Raw genomic sequence first — 22215 nt, 5'->3', positions numbered from 1 at the left:
CCCTTGGGGACAACCGTCATTGGGGGGGATTTCAACGCAGTTATGGACCCCGGCCCCTTCCAACTCCAGGATTGCCCAGTCTGGCCTTCTGTCGACCTGGGCTACCAATTTAGGTCTCGGGGATGCTTGGAGACTCTGGCACCCAGCAACTCGACACTATACCCATACCTCAGCCACTCACCACACACACGCACGGCTAGACTATGTCTTCCTACGGGCCCAGGACTACCGGGCAATTCAGGCCATCACCATCCTCCCCAGAGGCCTATCAGATCACTCTCCGGTGCTGCTGCAGATAGGCAATCTTCCTGAATCCTCACGCCCTATTTGGCGGCTCAACGCCTGGTTCCTCCAGGATAAGGAATTCAGCAAGCAGGTAGGGGCTGAGCTTCGCCTCTACTTCACCAACAATCAAGGCTCGGTGTCCTCGTTTTGTACCCTATGGGAGGCCGGAAAAGCCACCATTCGGGGCTTTGTCAAAGGCCAACTCAAACTTAAACGCGCGGCACATGATTCCCGGCTGACACTCCTGAAGACCCAGGCCACCCAGTTTGAGACTCTGCCCCTGGAGGAGAGAACCGAAGCTCAGGACAGAAGACTTGCGTTTGAGGGACGAGATCAGACACCTCCCTGGAGGCTGCCAAGCTGCTATGGAGGTCTTCCGTGGCCCAAGTATACGGATGGGGAGATAAAAATGGGAAGCTCCTCCATCGTTAGGCCACCTATCCTATGGCCAATCGTATAATCCCTGAGGTGATGGACTCGGGTGGGAAGATTCAACGTGCCCCGGCGGCGGTGGCCCAATGCTTCGCCACTTATTACGCCACTCTTTATTCGGCTCAGACCCCAAGTCTCTCGCTCTCGGAGCTTATCCAGCGTGAACAGTTCCCCCTTCCATGCCTTAGTGAGTCTGAGGCGGAGGCGCTTGACCTTCCGGTCACCCCTGAGGAGGTTCATGATGCTATATCACACATGGCCGCGGGTAAGACACCCGGATCAGACGGGCTCCCCCAGGAGTTTTATGCATCCTACCGGGGCACTCTGGTCCCCCATCTCCTGGAGATGTACCGAGAAGCGATACACCGTGGCTCATTCCGCCCGGAGACGGACCTGGCCACGATTGTGGTGATCCCTAAGTCTCAGCCTCCCTCGAACTTGTGCTCGGACTACCGTCCCATCTCCCTCATTAACTCAGAGCCTAAAATATTCGCCTCTGTCTTGGCCAACCGCATACGACCACACCTGGCCAAGCTGGTCCACCCTGACCAGTGCGGCTTTATGCCCTTCAGAGGAACCAGACACTGCCTCAGGCGCCTCCACCTCGCTCTAGCGAATCGACACCAGATGACCCCCTATCTATCTCTTCTTCTCGTGGACTTGGAGAAGGCATTTGATTTGGTGGATTGGAAATATCTAGAGTTGGTACTGGAGGAAATGGGTTTTGGAATCCCCTTCTGCAACCTGGTCAAGACCCTATATTGTCAGCCTCGGGCTCAGGTTCTAGTCAACGGAGCTCTGTCCCATCCCTTTCCTATCAGGAGGGGCACGAGACAGGGGTGCCCCATATCGCCACTCCTTTTTGCGTTGGTGATGGAGCCCTTTGCTTGTCTTGTCTACTCTGACCAGTTTCTTACGGGATGGAGATGGCCCGGCCTCGAAGAGGAGAAGATTGCGGTCTACGCCGACAACGTGCTGCTATTTTTAGCTGACCCTGCTTGGTCAGGACCCCGATGCCTTCGGGCCTTGGATCTTTTCAAGCACACCTCTGGCCTTCGGTTAAACTTGGCCAAATCTGTCCTGGTTCCCCTTCACCTCTCGCGGTAGTTCTTTGATTGGCAGTCATCGATTCCTCTTCGGCAGCAGTGTTTCAAGTATTTGGGGATCTGGGTAGCCCTTCTCCCCGACCTCGCTTGGTCACTCAACGTCACCCCATTGGTGAAACGAGTTTGCGCTGACCTCCTCAAATAGCAAACGCTGCCACTGAACCCTCTGGGCAGAATTGCCTTATTTAAAATGATGATTCTGCCCAGGTTTCTGTACATGCTCCAGAATATGCACCTCTCCTTCTCCAGATCGTGGTTTCGGGAGATGGACAGCTTGCTCATCAAGTTTTTATGGGGAGGGCGGAGGCCCAGGTTGGCCCTCGCCCAATGCCGGATCCCACCCTTTGACGGCAGTCTTGGGATGACGAGCCTGTATCTTTACTATTTGGTGACTCAGCTCCTCACCGTGCATGATTGGTTTAATGGTGGCTGGTCTGACCCGGCGTATCGCCTGGAGCTACACACCCTGGACCTGTACAATATTTGGGGGATGCTGTACGGATACACCATTTCCCAAACTCTCCCTGAGGTCACACGCGGAGTACTTTTAGCCTGGGGGGCCTCCTTGCGTCACATACACTGGGCGGATAAATTAACCCTGTATACTTCCTTGTGGTGCGATACCAGACTCCGGGAGGTTGCTAATCTCTCAGGATTCAGAACATGGGATCTCATTGGAATTTCCTTATTTGGGGATGTCTGGAGGGGAACCCACATACGCTCCTTTCAAGATTTGCAGACCCAATACTCCCTTCATTCTTCCCAGTTTTTCCGATACCTGCATTTACGCCATGCCCTTCACTGCCATATCTCAGAGGGCACCTTCTTACCTGAATACAGCCCACCTGAAGCCCAGGTCATGACCGATAATTTGGGGAAGGGAGGGATCTCGCATATCTATCGCCCCCTCACAAACAACACCCCCCAACTCACTATCTCAACTCTGGGACAAGTGGGAGGGTTGGCTTGGGGCCCTAGAGGAAGCTGATTGGAAGGATGCATTGATGGCTCCCAAAACAATCACAGTCTCAGCAAGGCTTCTGCTAGTCCAAATATACTATCTCCACGCTGCTTACCTCACGCCGCTGCGTCTCCACCGCGTGGGGCTCCAGCCTGATGCTTCCTGTTCCCGTTGCTCCCACCCACAAGCGGATTTTTGTCACATGATATGGCTTTTCTCCCCGATCACGAGGTATTGGAAATCAGTAACAGGGGAGCTCACTGAGGTCCTGGGCTGGGAGGCTCCCCTTAACCCAATGAACATGCTCCTGGGCATCACCGAGGGGTTGGACGGTACCAAGAAACTCTTCCTAAACACAGCGCTGATGGTGGCCAAAAGAGACATAGCAGCCCATTGGCTGACCTCGACTTCTCCTACAATGGTGCGCTGGCGCAAGGGAGTGGACTGGTGTGCCGCGCAAGAACGGCCCCTGTATGCGGCCAGAGGATGCCCGAAAAAAGTTTGGCGAATGTGGGGCAAATGGGTTGGGGTGGTAGAGGACTAAAGGTTTTTAATACGCAACCAAGGACTGGGATTGGAATGTCGATATCTTTTTCATGTTTGTCAAACTTCTGTATGCAGATGTGATGTGTTTTCGTCTCTGCCTTGTCCCGTTAATTGTAACCATAAGTGGTGCTGTTACTTTTGTTGATTGAATAAAAATTGGTTGTCAAAAAAAAAAAAAGGCCAAAAGTTTGAAAGGGTTGCAGTTTTGAGAATGCAGTTATGCACTTACTTTATACGCAATTGGGTTTAAAATGTCCTACAGACATGTGAAAAACACCTTATATATCACTTTGTGGTTTGTTACATTTAGGCATGTGGCTATAATGTTATAACTGACCAGTAGAGTAGAATCTAGTCGGTTTCGTATAGCCGATGTCGGGACCAGATGTCCAATACAGGCACCTCTGGAATTACTGTCAACTTTTGAGCGTATCCACTTACGTTGTGTGAGTTCCAACTGAAGTAATTTCCATGACAACATAAAGATATATGAACCTGTTACCCTTTTATCTACTTTGGTATTTCTAACTTTTTTTTTGGCGGGTCACAATCTATTATTTTTGTTTACCTTATAGGAATTGCAATCGCTCTAGTAGTAAAAGTGGTTCCCTTTTTATGAGGACTTTCCACTCTTGGAATAGTGGGCCAGTGTTTCAATATGTAGATGCTGTGATAAAACCAATTATCTTCATTGCACTGTTGAAAAAGAATGATAGGAGGACATGAATAATCGAGTTTCTAGGCAACAACCATCCTGTCTTGCAATCTATATCACCCTCTTTAACTTCTAGGAGATGGGCATATATTGTTGTATTTGTTTTTAGCGCTTTTGTTAGATCTTATATACAGCAATTATAAAGTAAGTAAAATGCGTGCTAGATGACGAGACATCCGATAACGTGGAGTCTCACAGTGATATAAACTTAAGGTGTGCAAAATGCGTTTGTGCTCACCCAGATGATAAAAGTTATGGTTAAAGATCCCTCACGTAATTGTGTAAGCCGGAGACCAAAGGGATCTCTACCCTTGGTGAGAACCTAAACCCCTCTAGGCGCCGACCACAAAGAGGTCTGCAAATTATATTAAAATTTAGATAATTTAAAAGACACGCATACTGAGATGTTACAACAAGCATTGGCATAGCCAATAGGTCTCGCCTTTGGGACTGTATAAGTGTTTTGCCATGCAACAGTTGTTGTTGCAACAAGGATATTGTGCTGCATAATTAAATACTTATAAGGTCCCAAAAGTGAGACCAATTGTCTATGCCAATGCTTGTTTATATGATATCCCAAATCCACAATGTAAGTAAGTAATATGTTTATTGTACAGTTAATTAAAACCATTACAAAAATTGACCATCTCTTATTAACATGAAAAATAAACAGCTGATTAAAACCACACATGTAATATTGCAGAGAATATCCACTCCCCCTGCCTTGGTAGCCCATAATCTTATTTCTTAATTTCTATTGGGAATATTAGCAGCAGTTTGTGAGGTAAAGTAACCCCTCTAATCAGAGTCTTAACTGCAGAATGATATCAGGCCGAGGAGTGCAGATTTAAAGTGCATATTTAAAGTGCATAGTGCCACCAAGGAGGAAAGATGGCCATTTAAATGACCTTTTGATGATTTTCGTAGGGCATTTACTTGTGCAAAAAAGCTTGAGGTAATGTGCTTAAAACACTGTTGCAGTACACTTATTTTTAAAACGAAGGTCAGCTACAGATAAAAACTTTACTAGGCAACAGCTTAGTTGAATGTCTTCACCAGAGAAGCTTGCAAGCACCGCTTGTCTGCACGACCGTAATTGGTTTTTGTTAAAGATAGGTCTAAGTAGTAACCGGCGTTCTCGCATCAGCTTACGGCAAATCGTTATGATGTAAACTATGTCCTCCTCTCCTTCACCACAAAGACGGCACATTGCTGGCTTTGGAGGGCGCAGCCAATGAGGCAGATGGTATGCCGTTGGTAATAGACCTAACCGAAATTTCAAGAACTTTTCTTTAATGGTTCTAGAGAAGTTAGAAAGAAGGTAGGCTTGAGGAGTCGCTTTCCTATAGGTTTGTATCGTAAGCCAGCCATGTGAGCGTTTTATCAAGGTCGCTTTATCTTGTAAAATAGACTCTTTTTTGACTTTGTTGTTTACAATTTTCTTGAAGCTAGCCATGGTCCCGGGCATTGCCCAGAGTTGCCGTAGCCCCAGCTGGTCCAGTGCAGTGTTCAAGTAATATCTGGCTGGGCAAGTTCCTATTGTTTCCACTCTCTCCACAAGTAAAAATTCAGCATTCCTGGCTGCCTTTTTTTTTATCTTGAACCAGGTTTTAACAAAAGCTCCTTTTCTGGCTAGCTCCTGCCCTTGTATCCCAAATTCCAACCTTATTTGTGCCGGAGAGGTAAATCCAGGCAGCCCATAGATTATTCTCAGTGCTCTTGTGATGGTGCCATTTAATGTTTCCGCATCCCTCCCTCTCAAATCCACAATGTGCCTACAAAACGTGTGCTTTGTATAAACTTTCTAGTAGTTTTGACTGAATGGATCTCTGCATACCGGTTATCGTTTTGGTACTGTATTTCCAAAGTCCAATAAAAAAAAAATAAGAAATGTGTTCTGACAAGTGCCAGGCAAAAAATACTAATTGTTCTACAGGTACTGCCTACGATCCACAGAACAGGTGAGGGGAAACTTCGAAGAAGGGGGAAGAAAAACACAAGCATACTAAAGTTTGCTAGTTACACATGTCCAATCAATTACATTCTAAATGCCAGGTCTCAAGGATAGGGGGATTTCAGGAGTAAAATTGTCATTTCTACTGAAGACAGGGGGCTATGGTAACCAATAACATAAGGCCTTGAACTGGAATTGCAAACCCTGCGAGGTGGTTAGAAACCGTGTTTCGATTTTTTTTTCTCAAGCCTATGTTAAGACTAATTGAACCACATCTCAATATATGAAACAAGTGCTTTCCATGCTTATGTATCCGAAACCGAACTGTGTATGACTCATCATACATGGAAGTGTTTGCGAGTAAACCACTGCAGTACTGCTTGTACAGGAAATCACAAAACAAGTGTCAAAAGGTTGTAAAATCCAGAAACCGAAACTACATTGCATATGCCCGTTGAAAGGAGACTGGAAAGAGCAGGATTGTTGTAAAGAACATTTTACAGAGCGGTTCAGAGCATGTCATGCGTTGCTCGGACTTGACACTGAAGGTGTAAGGTGGGGAGTCAAATGTATTTAAGAACTGCCAAACAAAGGTAGCACGGCGGAGACAGTGTGTAAATTAAGGACTTGAGATTTTGTCTGGGGGAAGTATTCAAACTTGGGCGCAAGAAACAAATCAAAACACAGGAGATGTTTAGGGGACATGCTCTCTGTCGGGGGGGCCACACCAATTGGCAACATTACTTGTTTAGCGCGCCATAGGTATACGCGAGAATGTAAAATTGATATTTAACATATGAGTGAGGGGGCAGACATTTCAGATCAGAAAGACATGGGTATCGTTTCAGAAACTGTCCGGGAAAAAGGGTTAAGATTCTCGGTTCCAAGAACGAGGTAGGGTCATCTTGTATCTACCCTCTCGTTGATCGATACACTGTTGTGTGTGTCGGGGATAGAACTGAGAGTCTGGGGGAGTAAAAGGGGGGGTCGGAGGGTCAATTCACAACAACAACCGTGTAAGGGAGGGGGTGGCAAATGGTGATCACTTTCGCGGCTGCTTTGATGTTCTCAGTGGCCGCGCGGCTCACTGAGAACATCAAAGTGGTTGCGAAAGTGATCACGCAGGCTGACAAATGGTGCGCACGCCCGGCACACATGCACTGTAGTTGGAGGCCTGAAAAGCCACTATTCTGCACTTCCAAATCCCGCTTACTAAAACTCTCGCCAGAGCACCGCTAAAGCGCTGGCTCAGGCGAGACCTAAAAAACTGCAATAAGATTTTAGCCGAACCATGAGAGCTCACATGACGCCCCAACTACATGAAGTACTGTAATCAGACCGCGCGCCGTTTACGCTCCGGGTCAGTTGTATCTAGTCTATTTTATTAAAAAAACAGGCAACAATGACTGTGGGCTACTAGCTAACGGGTGGATAAAAACAGGATGACTATATGTCTTATTATCTTAACAATCCCTGTTTAAAAAAAATACTATACTGGTTTTTACAAATTGTATGCAGTCAGGAGCTGTCAAGTGAACTGCGAGACTATAAAACATAATTCAGGGAAACTAAATGTGCATGAAAGTACCTAAATGCTTTTCTTCATAAACTCCTTAATTTCCGTGTGGCTCCCGACCCGCCTGCTCGAAGGCAAGAGACCGGGCGCCATTACGCATCTTCCTCATATACGTGTTGGAATCACGTGTGGTAAACGTCAAAGGGCTGTGAGTTCGATACCCAAGTTTACACCAACGCCATCTTTGTCTAGCTATTACCGTATAACTCTGTATTGCTATTGCTATAGATGAGCTAAAGTATTGTATCCATCTGCAAGCTAAAGAGATATAACGATGTTAAAATATTGATTTTCTTAAATTCCTCTATTTCCACAGACAGGAAATGATCAAAAACTGCCTTTTTTCACTGGCGACATACTGAAGTTAAAAATTAACTCAGGGTGACACTCCTGGTATGCGCACTAACGGTAGATTAAATGATCCCTGTGTATACTGGAGCGTGTTTCATAATGAACCTCCCGTATCAACATGGTATAAAACGTCTATGTGGCTCAAATGCCATCTTTAAATGTGTAACTGATATCTCTTAATGGATCTACCAAATATACTGTGGTAATGATTCAGGGAGAAGGTACTTTAGACGTGCATATGATGTTACTTAAATTACTGATTTTCTTGAAATCCCCTGTTTATGTGGGCAAGAAATATAACGGAATGTCCTGGGTAAAGAATAAGTCGAGGTGGCCATCCTGGTGAGCTCACTAACAGGAGATGGCATAATACCTATGTGTACCACAGCGTTTTTCAAAGTGAACCTCCCGTACCAACATGGTATGAATCATCAATGTGGCCCCAGCGCCATTTTAGATATATCACTGATATCTCTTAACAGATCTACCAGATGCATTAGGTAAAGGAAAACGTACCTTAGGTGGGCATATGGTGTTACTCACTAAGACTGAAATAACCCCTCTGAAAATATTAAGTAAGCCGTTAATTGTAGCCCTGCTAGATTTGTTCAGCTAATCTTCCAAATTATTTCCTCGTTGAGGCCATCCTTTACAGTATTAAGAGTGTATATCCAGAATGTCTCTCTATATTTGCGGACATCTGTCTCGTTTTTGCCAGGTTTTGGTTTCACCTTTTCTAGAATAACCAGCGTCGATCTTTCTCTGTGTGTGAATGGTCAATGCAGTGCTGCCCTAAGGGGGATGCTAATTTCTTTGTTCTAATAGCCGATCTGTGCTCTATATAGCGTAATCGGAAATCTCTTCCTGTCTAGCCAACGTATCCCTGGTCACAGGGACACAGGATTAGAGAAATAATATTATGACTCCTACAATTGGTGTGGTCTAGTAATTTACCTGACCTCCCTTTGTATGTCCAAGATTCTGTGACTATGGCTGTGTCACATGCCATACAGGTACCACATCTGTGGTTTCCTCGTATCACAGGAAGGCCTGTGATGGACCTGTCTGGGATCCTCTTTGGAGCTTCCCTAGAATGAACCAATTTATCTTTCAAATTGGCATTCCGACTGTATGCTAGTATGGGCTTTTCCAATGTGTCTCGTTCTTCTCCTGCATTAAGAATATTCCAATTTTTGTCTACTATCTTTTTGATTTTGAAATTTAGCGGGGAATGATTGATGACACATACTAGTTTGTCTGTTTTTTAGCGTGTGGAGCCAGTCAGTAGGGCATCTCGATTGTAGAAGCGGGCTCTCGTAAAGGAGTTCCTGACTAGGCGTTTAGGATATCCCCTATCAAGTAATCTTTGCTTGAGTTGACCAGCATGTTTATCGTATTCTGCTAGATTGGAGCAATTGCGCCTAACTCAGAGGAATTCTCCAAACGGGATTGAATCTTTTTGGCTATTGGGGTGATAGCTATCGTGCTGTAATATTGTATGTTTGGCAGTAGGTTTCCTATAGAAACTCCCTTCCAATGACCCTGAATTTCCCAGAATGACAACATCCAAAACTTCTACCTTTTGGCGGCTGTAATTGGCTGTGAACCGCAGGTTCATTTCACTTGAATTTAGCCACAAGATGAATTCTGTAAGGGCCTGTTCTTCTCCCTCCCAAATAAAAAAGATGTTGTCTATGAAGTGACACCACATCTTTACATTTTCAAAGAAGCGGGAGCTTCATTAAACATATGCTTATGTTCCCACTCTCCCATGAAGATATTCGCTACACTGGAGGCACACAAAGCCCCCATACTGGTCCCCTTTACTTGCTGGAACAACTCATTCTTAAACTCAAAGTAATTATTGTATAACACTAGTTCGAGGCAATCCAAGATGAATACATAAAGTCTATCCCCTGCTGGTCTACTAAGAAGGGATGCTACTGATTCCACCGCTCTTCTTTGGGGTATATTTGTGTAGAGCGCCTCGATATCTAGTGTTACAAGAATCTCACATTCTGAGTTAAGAGGCGTGTTTTCAATTTTATTAATTAAATCTCCTGTATCCTTGATGAATGAAGGATAAGTAAAAGTGAGGGGACATAAGAAGGAATCCACATATTTAGATATGGGTTCTGTATTGGAATTAAAGGCTGAAATTATGGGACAAAGCGGAGGGTCCTGTATATTTTTGTGTGTCTTTGGTACTCCATACAAAGCAGGGACTACTGGATTGACTTTATTAAGAAACATGTATTCTTTATTGCAGATATGTCCTTCCTCTAGGGCCTTTTGTGTGATGGTCCCAATCTGCTGACTAAGAGATTTCAGTTTAGAACGGGTAGCGGGTCGATAGTGGTCTGATACTGATAACATATCTTGGACTTTCCGACTGTAGTCCTCAGTATCCATGACCACTATCCCGCCCCATTTGTCACATGGCTTAACAATGATGTCACTAGTGCTTTGTAAGTTCTTAAGCGCCTCATTTTCTTGCCTGGTCATATTGTAATTACTTTTATAATGATATTTGGTTACCTTTTGGAGATCTTTGAGTACTGATTGTTCGTAGATAGCTACTTCTGGACCTACCATGTCTAAAGTAGGGGTAAACGTGGATTTTGGTTTACATCCAGACCAGTTAACCTTCAAATCTTCTCCACTGTTAGTACTAAAGAATTTTTAACTCTAATTTTACTGAAAAAGGAGAAGATGTCCTGATTGAGGAGGAACTTGTTGCACGTCGTGCTCGGAACAAAAGATAACCCCTTAATCAGAATTGTTACTTCCTCTTCCTTAAGTTGGTGATTTGAGAGGTTAAAAATAGGGATGACATCAGTTTGATCGGTGATGTGATCATGTCTCACCTCCAATATTGTTGATTTCGGGTTCTCATGTACAATTGTGGAGGTGGTGGGTCTGTTTGGCGATAGTTCCCTCCGGTTGGTCTCTGGTATCTCATCCTGCCTCTGTTCTGTCCTCTCCCTCAAAAAGGGGACTGTTGTTGGTAATATTGGTTATGTTCAAATTGTCTACCTTGAGTCTGAGGTTGATGCTGGTAATGTTGATTAAAATCTGCTTGTCTACCTCCTCTCGATCTGAAGTTGGTACTAGGTCCCTCCGGAGTGGTGGAAGTTTCTCCTTCTGAGTCTGAGGAATATGTGTCAGAGAAGGTGATTAATTGCCTTCTAGGTCTATGCTTGCTCATATTGCCACTCTTGATAATAATTAGGGCTTTTTTTTTACAGAGTTATATATAGTGCAAACTTGACCCAAATCGGGTATCAGAGCGCTTTACATAGCACTTTACATAGCACCAGTTGCATTACATGAGGACACGGTCATTTTTGTTAGGCACGGGGAGATTAAGTGATTTGTCCAGAATCACAGGATGTTCAGCGTCATTGCTGAGACTCGAACCCAGTTCCCCAGATTCAATATCCACCGCCCTAGCCGTTAGGCCATCTCCTCTATATGGATATGCCTTCTCTTGTGTATACCACCTTGTATCTTTCTTTAATTTATCGGTCTTCTTTTTTATCAGATATTGCTCAAAGTCATGTAGTTCACTACTAAGACAGTCCAGTTTTGCTTTGGCATCATCCAATGCAGTCATGCTTTTAAGTTTCTCCTCCAGGTCCAGGAGATCCTGATTGAGGACAACCACGATCTCCCTGGCTGTCTTAACAATCAGGATCATCCAGTCCCTGGAGCATCTATTTGATATGTGGGACCATTTCTCAAGAAATTTCCGTATTTCCGTAAATAGAGCTGGAATATTTAGAACTCTTAGGCCTGCTGGAATAACTCCTGACCTGAGGTATTCTAGCATGAATAAGGTGTGAGACTCAGTTCTTTTCGCCTTTTTCTTTAAATTCATGAGTTTGGTCCATTCTGCATTATCCACATTAGACAACACTACTCTTTTATTTGTTACTGGTGTCTCTCCTATTAAGGCAGAGAAGTCCTCATCAGAGAAGCCGAAAGTTTTGAGGGCTTCCATGATCTAAATAATTGTGGGGGTATTGGTAGTAAGCGTATAAGATCAGATGCGACTCTGCATGGACTTCTAAACTCAGATATCTTAACCTGCCGTCCTTCTTGGGGATCGAGAAATACCGGGAGTTGCATCCCTGACCTCTTTCCTTCCCCAGAACCACCTTTAAGGCACCTTTCTGAAGTAAAGCAAGAACCTCCTGCTGCAACAGCAGCAAATGGTCTTCCAAACACCTGACCTAGTGAGGAGGTGGAAACTCTCAGAAGGGTAGGGCTTACCCATTTTCCACAAGATTCAAAACCCAAAGGTCCGAAGTGATAGATTTCCAATCATGTAGAAAATGGGACACCCGATCCCCTACAGGACCAACATGCTCCAAGATGGAGGATCTAGAGCTGCTTTCCCGTGGCATCAGCAGTGGGAGCAGGGGAGGAAGAAGAAGAGGAAGAGAGTTGCTGGGAGGCCCCCCACAGACAACCTCTTCCCTTTCCTCTGTACGACCTGTACATAGAGTTCTGCTGCTGCCGAGGCTGCTGGCGGCCCCAAAAGGAAGCCGTCTTACCAAAACCATGGTACCACCTATAACCATAGCCTCTAGTTTGGGACTGCAGGCCCAAGGACTTTGCAGTAGCTGTACTGTCTTTGAACCTTTGCAGTGCAGAATCCGCCGTATCACCAAAAAGTCTGGTTCCATCAAACAGTAGATCAAGAAGAGTAGCCTGCACATCTGGAGAGAACCCCAAAGACCTGAGCCAGGCATGCCTCCTGATAGCAACAGAGGAACCCATCACTCTGGACACTGAATCCGCGGTGTCCAGGCAAGACTGAATAACCTGACAGGCTGCAGCCTGCGTATCCACCAAAACCTCCAAAAAGGAGCCACAATTATTGTCTGGTAACTTAGGAGCCAACTGCTTGGCCGAGTCCATTAAGGCATGGATATACCTCCCCAACAAGAACGTTGCATTAGTAGATTTTAACACCATGCTTGAAGAAGAGAAAACCTTCTTGGCATATTACTCCAATTTATTGGAGTCTCTGTCCCCCTGAGTTGTAGGGAACGACCCAGCCGACTGTTTAGAACAGGAAGCCTGCACCATCAAACTTTCTGGCGAAGGATGAGCAGTTAGAAAGGCAGGATCATTAGGAGCAGGCCTGTACCTTCTTGCCACAGTCCTTGAAAAAGTAAGAGCAGTTAAGAGCTTCCGCCACAAAGAGGCTCAATACCTCAGTGAGAATATTTGGCCTGAGGTCAGCTGTAGGCAATTGAAGGTCCAAAAGTTCAGCAGCCTTCCTGATGACAGTGTGGTATGGTGGAAAGCAAGGACTTTGGAGAGGATAGCTCCCATTCAGGAGAAGTATCCAGGCCACTGGACTCCTGCAGACCTTCAAAGTCATCTACGGAGTCGAGGATCTCCCCTTCCTCATGCTCCTGCTGGTACTCCTCTTCCTCCAGCAGTCTCTGCGCTTCCCTCCAGGAACGCTGCTTTGGGATCGGTGTCAGCATCGAAGAAAGCCCCTCCGAAAGCAGGCAATGGTGTTGATTGAATCCATGATGACACCGTACAGAAGGCAGACGGCGCCGGACACTGAGGTATTGAAGTCAAAAACCTCGGTGCCGGAAGTGCTATGACGGAGTAATTGGCATAAAAGGCACGAAAGGTGCCTGGGCATACTGTTGTGGATTATCCAAATTAAAGGCAAGCGGACCCACGGGGCCAGATGGCGCACCGATAGTATAAGATGCCTTGGCAAACATGCCAAACACTGCACTCAGGAAATTCAATGGTTCGCTCCAGGTCCTGGAAAAGGAGGACATGGATCCAGTATTCCTTGGTCCTGTTCCACACAAGGCCTTACAGGGGGCTGAAGCTGCGGGGTCAGAGAAACCAGAGATGGCACAGGCAAAGCCGTAGGAACCGGAGAACCTCTTGGCATCGGTGAATACCCCGATGCCAGAGTATGGGCCGAAGTCGCCTGTGGAGAAGGTGAAGGCAACAGCGAGACGGCATCTTTCTCATGACGCTGCATCACAGGTGAAGTCGACCTCGATGACCTGACTTTCGAAGACTGACGTCAAGATTCATGTCTCCTCTTTTTCTTATGCTTTTCGACTGCGAAGCATGCGAAGTTAACAACTTTGACTTCGATCTCTGTGGCGATGCAGCGCGTGTTAGGTAAATTGTTTTATTAAATTACTTACCTTACTCCTGTCCGTTGTATGTCAGACTCCACTACCCCACACCCTGCTCGTCCCCCGCTCCCACCCCACCGCCCCGCAGCACTCTCACGGCAAACCTCCACTGCATATGTCTATTATCTATCATATCAGATGTACTAAGGCCTAATTACAAAGGTAGGGCAATTGTTGCACAATGCAATTGCAACACCATGGCACATTTAGGTATGTTCCCAAGCATACTTAGTATACTTGGGAACAATGTTCTTTGGTACCCATGGAATGATACACATGTCACCTTTTCTGTACATTAGTGTGCGTCCTGCACGGCCTTTATGCCACAGTAAGATATGCAATGTCTGCAAAGTGCATTTATTGTCTCACAATGTAGTGTTACTGATATGTGTAGAAAAGAGAGAGAGACCCCTTGTTGTAGCCAAGGGAGTAGGGTACTCTTGACAAGTAAAACAAATAGTCCCTTGGGTTATGAAAGGAACAGGATACAAGGTTCAACTCACAATTAGGTCATACCTCACAAGGCGCACAATAATACAATTCGTCAAGGAAAATCCCACCTAATATTTGAATCAATTGCTAAATAGCACTGAAGTTTTACAAAAATCTTTTATTATTAAAAAACTGGTTACAATGGTAAAATTTCAATACACTTCCTATCTATCACAGTGTTATACAAAACAATTGATAAAAAAAATTGATAAAAACAATAAATGTAAAATCCCCAATTACAATCAGTTTACACAATATACTATGACGCGTCGGCGCTTTTCGATGGGTTTGATTATTATTCCATCTTTATCAAGACAATAGTTAATTTGTTTCTCTCTGTATTCCTTATTGTATAGCTTGGTCTATATGCCCTGTATAAAGTATGTATATATGGAGAATTTTTTGTTTAAATTATACACAAATGCTAATTACAATGGCAAACACAGTCTACAAAAAACCTTATATTTTAATATTTGCGGACAAAACATTGACCGCGAAAACTTTGAACAACTGCCGTAACAAAAACGTTATATGTCTATTGACGTGTCCCTGCGGGCTGGGCTATGTGGACGAGACCAGCAGGGAACTGCGCCCTCGCCTACTGAAGCACAAATCAGCCATAAAAGCTAAAAAAGAAAATGCTCTGCTTACAGACCATTTTTTAAGATTGAACCACGATTGTAATCAATTCAGGTGGTTCAGTCTTGAAAAAATAAGTATCAGTAGAAGAGGAAGTGATCTGGATACAATAAGGAAAACATGGGAGCAGTGGTATATGTGCCATCTAAACACAATAGATAATGGACTAAACTCACGTGAGGATTGGATGAAAATAGTAGCTAACCAATAAGAGGGTTGGTCTCTAATTTCAAATAAATGAGGTAGTACTGCCTTTGCTATACGAGAATTATGTAACTGTGAACTACACTTCGCCCACATTGGGTAGAAGTTATGGTAATTTAGAGAAAGAGGCACCTGGAAAGATGACAGGTAGATCTATAGTTGTAATCGTAATGGACGCATTATGTGCATTTGTAATGTTAATTTCGATAAAATTAAAATTTCTGTACACAATCTAAGACATAGTCAGAAAGTGACAGAAATATTTGCACACAAAACATAAATATATTTTTTTTAAATACTAAAAATAATGCGTTAGATCAATTACACGGTCCTTTGTCTGGGCCCTTCAACATTTAGATTGGTCCCGGTATTAGTATATCTGGGTTACATTATTAAAATCTACTTACAAAAAGAATAACTTCCTGGTTCATTAGAGGCAGAGTCAGCACATGTAAATTTACCTACAAAAAAGAAAAACTTCCAGGTTCATTAGAGGCAGAGTCAGCACATGTAAATGTTGCAAAGTAAGAATAGGCCAGGATAACCAATCTTAAGACACGTAGCATTATTTAAACCCGAGTTGTTCTTCTGGGTTTCCTTTACCCGCCCACCAAGAGGAGCATTCGTTTGGTGACTGCAGTTTAAGAGGTGAGAATCGGAAAGGTCTATTTTGAGGAAGGTAGAGAGCGGGAGACTAATATGGAACTTCGACTAACATAAAAGACTGTAGAAATTTTATTCACAGTACTAAATATAATGGGCCTTCTTATTTTGCCCTCTAGTGCAACAAGTTAGAGGAGGTGTAGAATCAAAAAGGCCCTCTACCCTCGTGAATGAACGGACACGGGAGAGTGTACAAGAAAGTGAATACGTAATTAAGGTACGACATGGGCTGAGGGTATTGCGTAGTTATGAGCAGGAATGCAGGGACCTAATCAAGTTTATGGTCAAAAGTAATAGTCCCCTTCTCTTTCTAGGCATTTAAATACAGTAGCCACTCGGCAGGAAATTGAAGCGACCTCTCGGGCCGGCCAAAAGGAAGTTAGAACGTATAAGTACATCGAGTGCATTAAGCAGGTGAGATAGTAATAATTAGCCCTTGAGCAACGTACAGAGTCGAACTTTAGAATTACTCTGCTTAGTTTATGCCTTATTGAATTCTCTCAGAGTATGTGCATTAACTGAAGAGAAATCGAACAGAAAACAGTTCTAATCAGTAAAAGAACTGAATGCACTTATAAAGTTTGACTCAAGAGGTAATGAACTAAATGTTGCAAGTTTGGGGGACAAGTTGACCCTTTTGCAAGGAGATAGGTGGCTGTATGTGTAATTTTTGGTCTGACCTATGTAATGATTTAGCAAGGATTTCAGTTTGATTAAGGTAATAATATGAAATCCATTTGACAATGACTATAGAAACGTGACTCATGATTCTCCAATGAATTAAACATTTCATAGCTAGAGGCACAGTATATTTACAAATGGTGAAATTAGATTTGTTTTAGTTCATGTATACAATAATCGTGTAGAATCATTGTGGTTTTTGAATGGTGCTTAATTGGTGTTTAAAGATGTGCATAACAAAGCACAACATAATAAAATATAAGGTTTTTTGTAGACTGTGTTTGCCATTGTAATTAGCTTTTTTGTGTATTTTAAACAAAAATGTCTCTATATATATACTTGCTTTATACAGGGCATATAAACCAAGCCATAAAATAAGGAATACAGACAGAAACGAATAGACTATTGTCTTGATAAAGATGGAATAATAATCAAACCCATCGAAATGCGTCAACCCATCATTGTACATAATCCAAGGGAAAATTTGGACCTGCAGTTACGAAAATTAGTGTATCCAGGCCAGGTTTCTAAACTGTCCCATAGGATATGTTCCTTTGTCTAACCATTGTTCTCTTTTTATGTCATAGTATATTGTGTAAACTGATTGTAATTGGGAATTTTACATTTATTGTTTTTATAAATAGTTTTTAGGCCTCGGCTAGCGTTGCAGCGCTTGCGCTGCTCGCTTTGCGAGGCATGCAGTATACACTTTAGTGGGGAAGCTTTGTGGAAGCTCCGCCCACTCTCCGCCCATATTTCTAATTGGCTTATTTCCTAAATGCAGGCTTCCGATAGGTTTTATGCTAGTTAGTCCCGCCTTATGACGACCATGTCGTCATTTGTATCCTGCCACGGCTACCGGCCCCTTTACTTGAGGCACTATATTGTTCCCCTACCTCTACCCCCTCTCCCTCCCGCAGTCCGTCCTTCTCGGCCCCTCCCACCCGCACTCCCGTACGTGCACTTTCTTCCCGTTCGCCCCACCCACCCCCCTGCAGTCCGATGCCTTCTGCATTGCAAATACTTGTTTTAGGGAAATTATTAGTTCTACGTGGTGACATTGGGGACCCACGCCACTGAGAAATTATCTTCAGAACTTAAGTGCGGTGGGCCGGCGGCTCATACTCGATCTTTGAGAGATACCAACACAAGATGGCCACCACTATATTCATGGCTGAAGTCCTTTCTTTGTTTTCAACTCCTAGCGATTTGATAACCTACACTTCCAGTTCGGCTGCATCCTTCCAGTGTGTCCGCCATAACGGAGTGTAGGTGAGAAACTGAGGGTGTCTGTAAATACTAAAGTACAATGCAGTCTTTCCCGTGCAGTGCTAAACTTGGAGAAGAAATGTTTAAATCCAGCACCTCCCGCAGTCCGTCCTTCTCGGCCCCTCCCACCCGCACTCCCGTACGTGCACTTTCTTCCCGTGCGCCCCACCCACCCCCCTGCAGTCCGATGCCTTCTGCATTGCAAATACTTGTTTTAGGGAAATTATTAGTTCTACGTGGTGACATTGGGGACCCACGCCACTGAGAAATTATCTTCAGAACTTAAGTGTGGTGGGCCGGCGGCTCATACTCGATCTTTCATAGATACCAACACAAGATGGCCACCACTATATTCATGGCTGATGTCCTTTCTTTGTTTTCAAGTCCTAGCGATTTGATAACCTACACTTCCAGTTCGGCTGCATCCTTCCAGTGTGTCCGCCATAACGGAGTGCAGGTGAGAAACTGAGGGTGTCTGTAAATACTAAAGTACAATGCAGTCTCTCCCGTGCAGTGCTAAACTTGGAGAAGAAATGTTTAAATCCAGCAATGTCAGTCGGCTCGATGAGGAAGGAAACACTGACACGCATACGTGTATTTCCAGAGTGTAAGCAGCACAATTATGAAAGTTTTCTATATATGAACCATCACTAAGCAGAGTGTGCTCCGTTGTATAGTATGTCTGGCTCTTCCCTACAGCATGGTGGACGCTGGTACTTTGAATGGCCACTGTACAGCTGCAGCTGAGCCTGGTGACCATGAGTCCATCCATACCCGTTATGTTTTCTGTATGTAGCGTTGTGACATTTCTACTTTTTGGTAAGCCCCTGATGTGCATTTCTACGCCTAGTTTGTGACATTTTGACCATTCAAGGGCATGTAGCTTTGTGTTAAAAATATTGAAACTATTTAAGTACCAAAATTCAGTACACGAGTGAAATACATTAACTGCTCACACTTGTCATACAAAAACTGATGTTATGTTGAGACTGCTGAAGTTGCCCTATGACAGATTGACGTTTTTTCTTTTTGAGGCTCTGACACTTATTTATGGTCAACCATAAAAAGTTAGTTCTAAACAGATGCACATTGAGATTTATATTAGAACTTGTGTATCCCAATAGAGATATCTACTTCTTTTGTGTCAGGTTTGAGAAGCACATCCAGTCCTGTTTGCTCATATTGGGATGCTAAAAGGAAAATTGAAAATCTAGAGCGCAGATGGGTACCTTTTCTATTGGCTTTCAATCACGAACCTGTAGGCTGGCTCATATCACCAGAGACCTGATAACATGCAATACTCTCTTACAGGCCCTGGTTCATCCCTCTAATAGGGCGCGCTAGCATTGCTGCATCTAGCCTGGCACTGTTTGTGTCGCTACCCTATGCGCACTCTAAGCTTCAAAGCCAGTAGAGCCTTAGCCAGCTTCAGCCTAATGTCTTTCAATACCACCCTGTCTCCTGGTTAAATGGTGTGAGAGGGACAGACTGCAGGGAGGGGGGGGGGGGCACAGCAAGCAGGAAATCGTATGTCTGTGTACCTGGTCGGGGGAGTGTGTAAGTCTGTGTTTGCAAGTTGGTATGTCTGTGTTTGCATGTGTGAGTTTGTATTTCTGCTTTGGCTAACTGAACATTTATGTACCAATAACTTGTAGTAATTACATAATGTGTTGTCATTGGTTTTAGTATTGCACCAGAGAAGAAACTTTTGATGAATACCTGTTTTTTTTTTTATGTGCTGATAGTACAAATGAGCAACATTAGAGGTTTTGTATATTGATAATAAATACGATGCCAGAGAGAATGATCAAAGTGTCATGCTTCCTTCTGACATTTAGTGATCTGTAGCTTACAAATTGTCATGATGGCAGGGAAGACTCAGCCTTCAAATCTGCTATTTACAGTGCTTTGAAATTGGAGAGGAGCGGCATATAGTGCTACAAAAAATGCATTTTTATACAATTCTTTAAATTAAAAGTTCAACAGTCTTGCCAGCGTATGTGTTTTGGCCCTGAAGTTGAGGAGTCATTGGAAGAAGGGCCCTGATTGATTAGTGTGGGGTTTTGCTTGAGAACCTGAAACCTATTGCATTTGGATAAATACTCATATCATGGGGATAATGTGTATAACTGGGACACTTGCTAATAAAAGGGAGCACTTGACAAAGACAATAGCCTGGCTTGGTGGCACCAACACATGCTTTCACAAAAGCTGATTTTTACAAGTGGTACGAAAGGGGGCTTGATTGATCATGTCACTTTATCACAGTGCATGCTAACAGTTACATTACACAATAAATGTTGGCATGTATACAGGGCTTTATGTTTCAGCACCCAGGCTAATGCGCTGCATAGCTAAATACATATAAGGTTCCAAAGACGAGGCCGATTGCATTGCAAATGCTTGTTTCAATTGTTTTGTATAAAACTGTGATAGATAGGAAGTGTATTGAAATTGTAACATTGTAACCAGTTTTTAAATAATAAAAGATTTTTGTAAAACTTCAGTGCTATTTAGCAATTGGTTCAAATATTAGGTGGGATTTTCCTTGACGAATTGTATTATTGTGCGCCTTGTGAGGTATGACCTAATTGTGAGTTGAACCTTGTACCCTGTTCCTTTCATAACCCAAGGGAATATTTGTTTTATGTGTTACGGATATGGCAAGTAGCCATATCAGGACACTTTGCTAACTATACTGAACACTTGGCAGGTATGACATGTAACAATGGATGCTGGATAAGTATCTCACATCACACAGAGGCATATGAATCCTCTCCTAACTGAACTGTTGCAAGTCCATGGTGGACCATGCCATTGCTCATTACATGCTCCCAATATCATAGTATGTGCAGCTGACATACATTCCGAATTCTTCACAACCACACCCATGTTGAGATGTGTATCCACTACCACATATTTTCAAATAGGCTGCCACAGTGATCATGGCTCCAGATTGGCAATATATTCTTCTTGACAATAGTCAGAGGCTGATAGACAAGCAACACTTAGCATTCACTTTTCCTGACCTGTTTATTGTTATGCAAATGTTTATTTGTGAAAGGGATGCATATAGAATCTGGCAAGTCACACAGCATATGATATCAGACTCAATCCTTGCACTACACAATTAGCATTGATGAAATCACTCACCTGTGAAGATGGGGTCCTTTAAGTCATCCACCTCACCAACTGTGAATGATGGGGGTCCAGCTACAAGACTTAACATGTAAAACACATCAGTAAACCTATAACTTATAGGGGAGAGGAGTTGGCCTAATGGCTAGGGCGGTCGGGCTCGAATCTGGGGAACTGGGTTAGAGTCTCGGCAATGACGCTGAACATCCTGTAATCCTGGGCAAAACACTTAATCTCCCCATGCCTAACAAAAATTAATGTGTCCTCATGTAACGCAACTGGTGCTATGTAAAGCGCTCTGAAACCCTATACCTTAGGGCCAAGTTTGCGCTATATAAAACTCCGTAAAATAAAAGTAAAAAAATATAACACATATTTGATATACAACAGAAGCACAGTACAGTACATATGCATAGCTATTGGCTATGTAACCCTTCAGGTTGTAGGTAATAAAAGTACACAGTTGAAATGCCTGAGTGATACACATCTGTAAGGCTGGCTGAAGTGTAAATACATATGAAGAGTGAAAACATGTACCTGTTGGCCAATTTGCAGAACCAGGACATGGACCTCATCACTACCATATTTCACTATTGTAGCTGAATTTGATTCTCTCCACCTACATAACTCACATAACATACTCAGCAAGGTACTGAAATACCCAGGCCCTCTTAAATTCTGAAACCAGTAAATGAGTATGCTACATACATCACACAACATGCATACTTGTTCCCTAAGCTAGGTGAGTTCAGTACCTATCAGTGCTGCAGAGTACTTGATATTGTTCACACATGCAACAATAACACATATGGGATATGTTGAGATGTGTTATATTCAGGCTAGCATACCCTTGGATACGTTACCATGTGTGTATGCTCTCCTCTGACATACATTGGGCCTCCCATACTAGAGGCATGTACAATGGGAGTCTCTTATGTAAGGACAGCTCCAGTGGCTGTGCCCTCAAAAACATCTCCATGAGGCAATGCAAAGGCAGCATGTGGGATTTGCT

The sequence above is a fragment of the Triturus cristatus genome, chromosome 7, assembly GCF_964204655.1.
Source record: "Triturus cristatus chromosome 7, aTriCri1.1, whole genome shotgun sequence".
Lineage (NCBI taxonomy): Eukaryota > Metazoa > Chordata > Amphibia > Caudata > Salamandridae > Triturus > Triturus cristatus.
The sequence above is the reverse complement of the archived record's forward strand: the minus strand, read 5'-3'. Positions refer to the sequence as shown.